This window comes from Dermochelys coriacea, chromosome 9, assembly GCF_009764565.3.
Source record: "Dermochelys coriacea isolate rDerCor1 chromosome 9, rDerCor1.pri.v4, whole genome shotgun sequence".
Lineage (NCBI taxonomy): Eukaryota > Metazoa > Chordata > Testudines > Dermochelyidae > Dermochelys > Dermochelys coriacea.
The window spans coordinates 66,370,742-66,379,892 of NC_050076.1; positions in this window are offsets into that span (position 1 = coordinate 66,370,742).

A 9,151-nucleotide genomic window follows, 5' to 3' on the forward strand; every position below is an offset into this window, starting at 1 on the left:
TAGAATTTGAGTGCCTCACACTCTTTAATGTATTTATCCTCACAACTCCCCCGTGAGATAGGGAAGTGCTCTTATCCCCATTGTACAGATGTAGAAGGGAGGCAGAGAGACTGGCACTTCCCAAGGTTACCCAGGTAGACTTTGGTGGAGGATGGAATTGGTGGGATCTCCCAAGATCTTGGCTACTGTTCTAACCGTTGGACCCCAACATAGACGAGTGTGTCAGCTTCAAGATCCCTGTCCCTGTAGCCATGGCTGTTATTGCTCTGGGTTCTGGGATCGTTCACCCCATGTGCCAGGACCACACCTGCCTTTGACAGTTCCTCTGTTTTGGCTCAATGTGCCGAGAAAGAGCCTTCCTAAGGCTCTGATCCAAAGCTATGGATCTCTTTCCTCCAGCAGCTAAGAACCACCTCCAGCCCCTCCACTTTCTTTCCCAAGAGCACTTTTCCAACCTGCTTTTACTAATAAAACTCTATAGTGCATTGTACATTAATTAAAGTTACCTTAAAAAATCCACACGCAGTCTGAGCACCGGGGACAGGGAGAGAAAAGGAGAAAGAACTGCAGGTGATGGGCCATGGAAGGGTCAGGAGAACTAGGACCCAAGTCTGCAGCCAGAGCAGAGCTGCAATCCATGCACTATAAGTCCCAGGGCACTGGGCACCGCAGGAAGTGCCACTCACAGATGACCCTATTGGCAATAACCCCCATGACCTCTGATTGGTCCAGGTGCAATACTCATGAATGGAGGGACTTCCAGGACGCTATCTGTGTAACCTGGCAGTACCTTGGCTGTTGCTACAACAGACCCTGTGCTTATCTGGACTCCAGTTCTGTTCTCTGGCTCTGATCCTTGGCTTGACCCCTCAATCACTGACCCTGGCTCTGATGCCTGGCTCCGACTCCTGCTCCAGTCACCAGGCCCCACTCTTGCTCTGACCACTAGGCCTGACTCCTGTTCCTACCTGCAAGGCCAGACTGCTCGTGTCCTGGTTGAGACAGGTTACTTGGCTTACCACACTGCTGGAAGGCAATCAGATACCATGGTGATGAGTCTGGTATAGGAGCATGACTAGGCTAGGGAAGCTATTCAATGGTTCTGTGGTGTTTCTGAGCCCTGTATGGGTGTGCCCACCTCTCTCCCTAGGCTTCAGAGCCTGAGTTCCAGCCTGAAGCCACAATTTCAAAGCACTGTCTACACGGCTATTTTCAGCGCTAGCGTGAGCCATGATAACCCAAATCTGGTGACCTGGGCTGGGAGGCTCACTTCTGCAGGCTGTGTAGACATATCCTCCATGCCTGCTGCCATACCTCACCTGGCAAGGAGAAGAGAGTCTGCTTCTTTCTTCCCTATCCTTTGTCAGGGGAGCATGAATTTACTCACTTCCAGAAAAAACAATGTCCTGTCTCTTTACGTCCCCTTCCTCACCACTGACCCATGTCCTGCTGTCCCCTTCGCCAGCCCCCTCCTCAACTCTAGCTGGCTCTTTAGTTGAGAGCTTTGTTCCTGCTCCCAGTGGGCAATGAAGTACCCATAATGCCACTGGGCTGTTCTCTCCTGCCGGAGCAGTGCCTCACTGAAGACACGGGAGCTGGGCAGTGTATGTTGGCAGTGTGTAGCTGGGCATCTAAGAGGTGTAGCACAAAAGTCACAGCCGAGGGAGAGGGGACTATGGAGGCTTTAAGCCACCTTTGTGCCTTCCCATATCTGGGCTGTTCTGGGGAGCTGCAGTGGTCTCTAGCGTAACACAACCCTGGGGGCCTGTGCAAGTTACCACAGCATCTCAGACCAGGGCTACCCTACAGGTGGCAGCATTGCCCAAAATCTCTGCACCATTAGGTGCTGTGGGCCAGCCCTGCCCACACATCTTCCTTCCATGCACAGCCATGCCCTGTGTACAGGGCTTGTGAAGGGGTTTTGGAGGACAGCTAGCAGCCATCTTCTGCAGTGCTTGTCCTGAGGAATTCTTCCCAGCTGGATTTGGGGCTTGCAAAGCCCCTTTATGCTACTCCAACTCCTTTCTTTGATATAAAGGGGCTGGAGGGGGGCTGTGAATCTCATCCAAAATGTTTAAAGTCCATTTAGTTTAGTAGCCTAACTCATAAGTGCAACCTCTCAGTGGGGTTAGGCAGAGAACTTCTGAACCACTCTCATGTGTTCTCCCCTTCAATGTAGCTTCAGGACCTCATTCATGGGTTCTCACCCTCAGTCCTATCCCCCTCCCTACAATGTTTTGAATGTGGTTGCATCTCTGGCCTAATAATTTTATTATCCTTCCCCTCTTTATTTCTTCCAGTACTGTAAAATCATCTCAACATGATATTGAGAGCATGACAGCACCCTACAGATAAATCAGAACAGAGTGGTTGTCTTGTAAAACACCAGAGAGAGTGAGTGTTTATGTGGGCGTGAGTATTAGCATATACAAGCTCATAGGAGGCTATTTATTGTAACAACTTGGCTCTATATTTTTAAGTGAAGATCTAGGAATAGGGCTTACCGCTGGAGATGGGCTTCACCATATATACACTTAACCATGGGCTCTGCAGCCTCGGATAGAAACTGCATTCCTTAAATTTCAAGGGCTGTCAGTTCAGGGCCTAGTAGGTTTGTTTTTTTTATCGGAAAAGAGTGGCCAGCACCCAAAGGAGATGATGTTAACCAGTTAAACTGGTCAGTACCACTTATTTTTGAGGGAACATTGGGGAAAACATAAATTTACTGGGAAAAAAAAATTTTTAGTAAAAAAATACATTTTTTGGCTTTCAAAAATGCTTTTTGGTAAAAATGTTCACTTTTCAATAACCAGTGGATTTTTTTTAACCAAAAACCTAACCAAAACATTAAATATTGTGCCGAAAATTTGTATTCCCCAAATTTTTTTTTCTGTTTTTCATTGAATAACTGAAAAATTTCACTCAAAATGAAATTTATTGCACAAATGTTTGTTTTGGACAAAAAGCCATTTTGTCCCCTTGTCAAATATAACGTTTCAATGAAAAACTTTGGAGAGGCTTTATTAAAAGGATACTTGGATTTGGGAGGGAGGTATAGTGGGTGCCATTGAACAAGCTGTCATTGCTTTACTCGGATTAATGAACAGCAAATAGCATCCATAAAGGGAATTAAGCATTATTATTTTATTATGGTTACAAGGTAAATATCATTTATTTTCATGGCAACCACTGTAGCTCCAGCATGAGTTGAGCATCAGAACTAGCACCAAGAGAGGAGTGATTCACAAACATCGAAGTTAATGAAGCATAATAAATAGACTCAGTTTCTGTCAGTTCTTGGTGAGGTTTAGGGCAAGGCGCTAGCCCTTGGGTATAAACTGGGTGGTGATCGGGAGGTCAGTGAAGCTGTAGAGCTGGCAGCATCTGAGTCAGGGTGATGGGACCCAGCTGATTGCACAGAGCGCAAAATGTATGACCATGTGCCATGTGAACACATAGGAACAGATAAGCAGTAGGAGTCTCACACAGCTTACGTTCAGCTCTCCAGAGACAGGGCCAGATCCTCAGCTGAGGTAAATCAGCAGAGCCCAGTGGGTGTAAATGGAGCAATGCTGATTTACACCAGCTGAGGATCTGGCCCACAGGGTCAGTGACATAACTGAGCAGGGCCCCTTCAGAACTGCCATCATGGTGGAGAAACAGGGACTGGGGAGTGTAAACAGATGGTTTCCTTGTGAAGTCTCTTTTTACTACTCAAATGGCAGTGTCCAAAAACACCCTTTGAAAAGAAATTTGTATGACTATTGGCATGAGGTTTAAACTGATTTGTGAGAATCAAACCAGCTGGGAGGCCAAAGAGATCTCAGGCAGGATGTCTTGTGTTCTGATTTATGCTGGCTGAGAAATGAATGCTGAGCTTGTGGACTTCAGGGACAATTCCTAACCCCATGAGCCCAGCTCAGGATTTTGAACTCCCCTGACCAAAGAACACTTGCTGTTTGGAACAAACAATCTATTTTGAAACCCAGAGCTCAGAGATAGCCACTAAAATGACTCCCTCCAGTAAGAGACTTCCCGAGTAAACAGCAAGTTGGAGGCTTTTTAATAGCCAGTCCTGAACTATGAGTTCCTACAAACAAAAAAACCCCTGGGTGGCCAAATAATGTATTTATGTCAACAGCTGTGTGCATGAAAATTGTGCTGTGTGTCAACTGAAAAATTAATGCAGAGAAAGAGAGACACCTAGGGGCAGGGATGGAAGAAGAAATCCTAAAAAATGTTTTATTTTCTTGTGGAAAATTTTTGGCTGGAAACAAACAAACAAACAAGGACTGTGAAATGTCGTCTGGTGCCTCATAGGAGTTGTAGTTTGGGCACCTTTCCTTCCATTCTCTTCTATAGGCCGGGCTCTCTGGTTGGACATGATGCACGGTGGTCTCCCCCTTGAAAATGGGAGAAAGAACATTATGGGAGTCCCTGGCTGGGGTGCACCAGGATAGATGTAGTCCATGCACTATAAATCCTAGGTCACTGAGCACCACAGGAAGTGCCACCCACAGACAGCAGCAACCCCCCAAGGGACCCTAGATCATAGAGGAGAATGGGGATATGAGGCAAATGAACTACAGCTCCCATGAGGCACTGCCGTTGAATATTCAGATTGAAATATTTCTGTTTTCAGCATTTAGGCTTTTGACAAAACAATTGAAATATTCTGCAAAAAGCTGACAGTTTTCATGACAAAATGTATTCTGTTGAAAATCCAATTTTCCATCAAAAAATGGTTTAGATGGAAAAATTTCAAACAGCCCTGCTAAAGAAGCAATAACCACTGGAAATAGAAAATAAGTCAAATTATCCTAGAAGCCAATGAGGATGAACCCATATAACAGAGGAGAATTTAGTCTGGTCTGAACTAAAGAAAAGATGCAATTCTGAGATTAATGTGTGACTAATCCGTACCTGGAAGAACATCACATGTGGTCAAAGGGCTTTTGATTTTCATACAGGACAATAAGAGACTCATCTTATTGCCATTGGTTGGTGTTTCCATAGGTTTTCTGTGCCTCTTGCTCCATAAAGGCCAACTCTAATCTTCCCTGGAAAACCTATCACATCCATAATCTAGACAGCTGCTGTGACCCATTCTTTGAGTCCAGTAATAAATCTGACGGGAGCTGTGTAAAATCTGTGTGTCTGGAAACTTTAACCAACAAATTCAATCCAGGCTCTCGCTAGGCTTTGAAAAAAAGCAGCTCCCCCAAAACAGTAGGGTCTGGGCAGCAACCTACAGCAGAAAGTGAGTCATGCTGAATGTGTTGCTCTTTGTTCTGATGAAAAACCCATTAAGGTCAGCGGCAGCATCTCTGAGCGGCACAAAATTAGAACAATGGAGGCAGTAAAGTTAAAAATGAGCTGTAATGTTAATGTGGCTAGAACATTGACTGGGTGCTTCCACAGACAGTAAGTAAATCACCCCACTTACCATGGAACGCTGCATCCTGTCGGCTTTTATCGTGGGCTTTAAAATCTAGCAAACAGTCCCCCCAGTGTGGAACCTTTGCTCTTTAACAAGGGAGGGAGAAGCCAATGTAAAGCAATAGGAGATTGGTAACTGAGGGCCCAGTCGTGGTGTCCTCACTCAGGCAAACTCCCATTGTCTTCATGCTGCCAGAATAAGAGCCAGCGGAGTAAGGGGTTGAGCCGTAAGGCCCCAGTGCTCTGCTCCATGGCAAAACTGCGCCAGGAGGTGGAGCTCTGGGAGGCTGACAGATACCAAGGTCTAGTATGAAAGCTTGAACACCGGCAGTATGATCTTTGCGGGGACAGGGGTCAGTAAGGCAGATATTAATAGGCCCCCAGGATGGCTTCCCATTACCAGAAGGATGCAATTTTGAGAGAAAGCCTTTGTTCAGGAGATTGCAGCCAATGAAAATGAGCTTGCTCCCTTATCTCTGGGTGACTGCAGCGTGATGAATGTCACTGGAGGCGGGTGAGGCTCGGGGGGACCCAGTTCAGCATGGCACCAGGGGCTCAGCCAGGCAAGCCGGGCCCAGGCTGCTGGCCGGTAACACTGGCCACTCTGCATGCTTAGTACAGATCTCACCCCTACAGCTCTGCCTCCCTACTCCATCCCGGGTATGGCTAATGAACCAGCGATAGGTGAGTCCATGAGTCCTTGCAGCACCTGATTGTGTGCCAGTGCCTTGTGCTGAGTGCAGTCAGCTCTCTGACTTGGCATAGCAGCAGCAGATTATGGCATGATTGAACGGTTCAGCTTGTCTGGGCTCCAGGTAGGGTCGATGGTGCCCCCACCAATATTTCCTAGCAGCCTCTTCTTTTGTGAGATTGGTCTAGGCTGCCTCTGGTCTTGCCCCATCACTGGGGACAGCAGATAGGAAGCAGCTCAGGGTATTTTTGTCTCTGGCAGGGGCAGATCCTGCAGACTTTTCTGGCTTCCTCAGTCTGGTGGTTTCTGCAGCCATTCTAAGTCTTTCTCAGAGCTCATCAGGTGGGACATCAGCTTGATCCTCTTTCTCAAGCTAACACCTCACTACCCAGCCATTGATTTCTGCTTAGAGATGGGCCTGAGCTATGAAATTTGGATCTATAGCCTGCTTTCCCAAAGGCTTGGGGTAGTGGGTGTCTCTGGATTTCACCTCCCACCATCTCTAGTTTCACTAAATTGAAGTTACAGCAATCAACCTTCCCTGTTCTTCCCCCCATTGCCCTACATGCTCTTCTGCTTAATCTGTTGTGTCTCTAGGTTATTCAGGTATCATGCTGGCCTCTTTCTGAGGCTGGCATAGCCAGGGATGTTCTGAGAGCAGCATCCATTGAGCAAAGATCAGGTGATATTTCTGAGTGTGACAGGTATGATCTGAGAGCACACACCTGGGAGACAAGAACTCTGAGTGATGATTCCAGCTTGGTCTGTGGCCTAGGGCAAATCACTTCACCACTTTGCCTCATTTTCCCTGTGTGTAAGTGGGAATAACAATCTATTCTCTTACCTGTCTTCCAGGGGGTGGTGAGGATTAATTAGTAAAGTGATTTGAGATGAAAAGTACTAAGGATGTAGTCGTTCCTGTCCCACCCCCACATCAATGTTAGACGTTATTTCCTGCAGATCTCCATGTTGCCCTACATAAGGAAGAGCTGTGACTTTGTGATTTCACTGTGACAGACTTAGCTTCTGAGTTGTTCTTTTTATGATGTTTAGCAAAATGATGATGGGGGTCTGAAGCTTTCCTCTACTGTAGTGGGAGATTTCAGAGTAGCAGCCATGTTAGTCTGTATCCGTAAAAATAAAGTAGTAGTTGTGGCACCTTAGAGACTGACAAATTTATTAGAGCATAAGCTTTTGTGAGCTACAGCTTATGCTCTAATAAATTTGTTAGTCTCTAAGGTGCCACAACTACGACTTTTTTGTAGTGGGAGAAACAAGGATCCTGACAGGTGCAATGCTGCCATCTAGTGGCCTCTCATGAAACACAGGCAAGTGTAATAATGTGTTGGGTTCTTGGGAATATTCTAAAAAGGGCCTGGAGAATTTGGAGGAGTGTTTTTAGGTTTCATGAACCCTTTTGAGCTTTCAGAAAAACAAAAGTTGTTGAAAAACAAACCTGTCTCTGTTCCAATTTTCACAAAATGTTGGAAAGCTCTGGAGGAATATGAATAATTGTAAAACTTGTTGACCTAAATTTTCAGAAGTGTCGACTTATTAGGGTGCCTCCCCTTTGGGATACTCAATATGCGACCTCCGGAACCTGGTTCTTCTGAGATGCTGTTACTCCAGCTGAGCTCTGCGGGAGCTGCGGTTGCTCAGCACCTCTGGAAATCAAGTCCAACAGGTCTCAATTTGAGCACCCCAAAATGGGATGCCCCACATTAACAGGTACATTAAGAAAAATGAAGGCCATTGTATTGTGGGCTCTCCCAATTCCAGTCAGGTGGGAGGGCAAGTTTTACATGGGAGTTGGTACAACACTGCAGCCAGCCTGGCCTTTTACTTGGGTGATGCTCGTAAGCCTCCTTCTGCCCAAATACAAAACCCTCTGACCCAAATTTAGTGTTGTTTTCAACCCAGGCTAGTTAGCCAGACTGGAACTGTAGGCTAGCACCCGAGGCAGGGTTTTCCTTGGGCTGGTAACCCACCCGTTTGGCATTGTGGACGCAGGCTAATCACGTTAACTGCTGATCATTCTTTGTTGCCTTCCCACAATTCCCCTGGCCATATTTTCCTGCCCTCTATCTGCTCCTTCCGGCACCAGAAGTCACCTACCAGTTTCTATATACTGGCTTGGCATTTAAACCTCTGCTAGGTTTCTGCTGCACAGCACCTGAAAAGAGATGGCATCTGGTAAATCATCCCCCCCAGCATGCTGCCAGCTGGCCAGAGGCTGACATCAGAGCCTGTTCTATAAAGAGATGGATGGGGTGCTCCAAACCCCCCCCCCCCAACCCTGAGCACTCTCACGCCCTGAGTATGGTGCCTGTTTTCATGCTGGATGGGCTTTTGACTCTGGATGGTGTTAGTACTCAACTGGGGGCAGAGGGGACGAGGGGACTTGGAGCAGCCACTGGGAGCACTGGAAGTGGATAGCATGGAGCACAGCCAGGATGACCTTGGGCAGGAGTCCCAGTACCCTTCGGGGAGAAGACGGGGGAAAGGACCAGGGAGGAACTAACATTGCAGCAGCTGGGTAAGATGCAAGCCTCCATCTTTGTCACTGTTATGGAGGATATTGCAACATAAAGCTTAGCCAGTCTCATTACTGTGATGGGGGCTGTTATGTGTGTGGGTGAGGCTTTTCCTGCAAAGTTTCAACTGAGAGTGGAAGAACCTCCATTCTGTCTCTTTCCCTCCCATCCCCCCGGCACAGGAAATCCAAGATAGAGGTTAAATTGGGGGAAACAATGATAAACGTTTCTTGTGGCAGCCACTTCTGCATGCGCACTAAGCAGGAACTGTTAGTACGGCCGAACAATGCCTGCAAATGCACGCACATGGGTGTTATTATCTAATCTATCTATCTATCTACCTATCCATCCACACTGGCATTAGCATTAGAGCATTTTCATAGGTAGTCTATATATTAAGTTTCAGAGTAGCAGCCGTGTTAGTCTGTATGCGCAAAAAGAAAAGGAGTACTTGTGGCACCTTAGAGACAAACAAATTTAGTTGAGC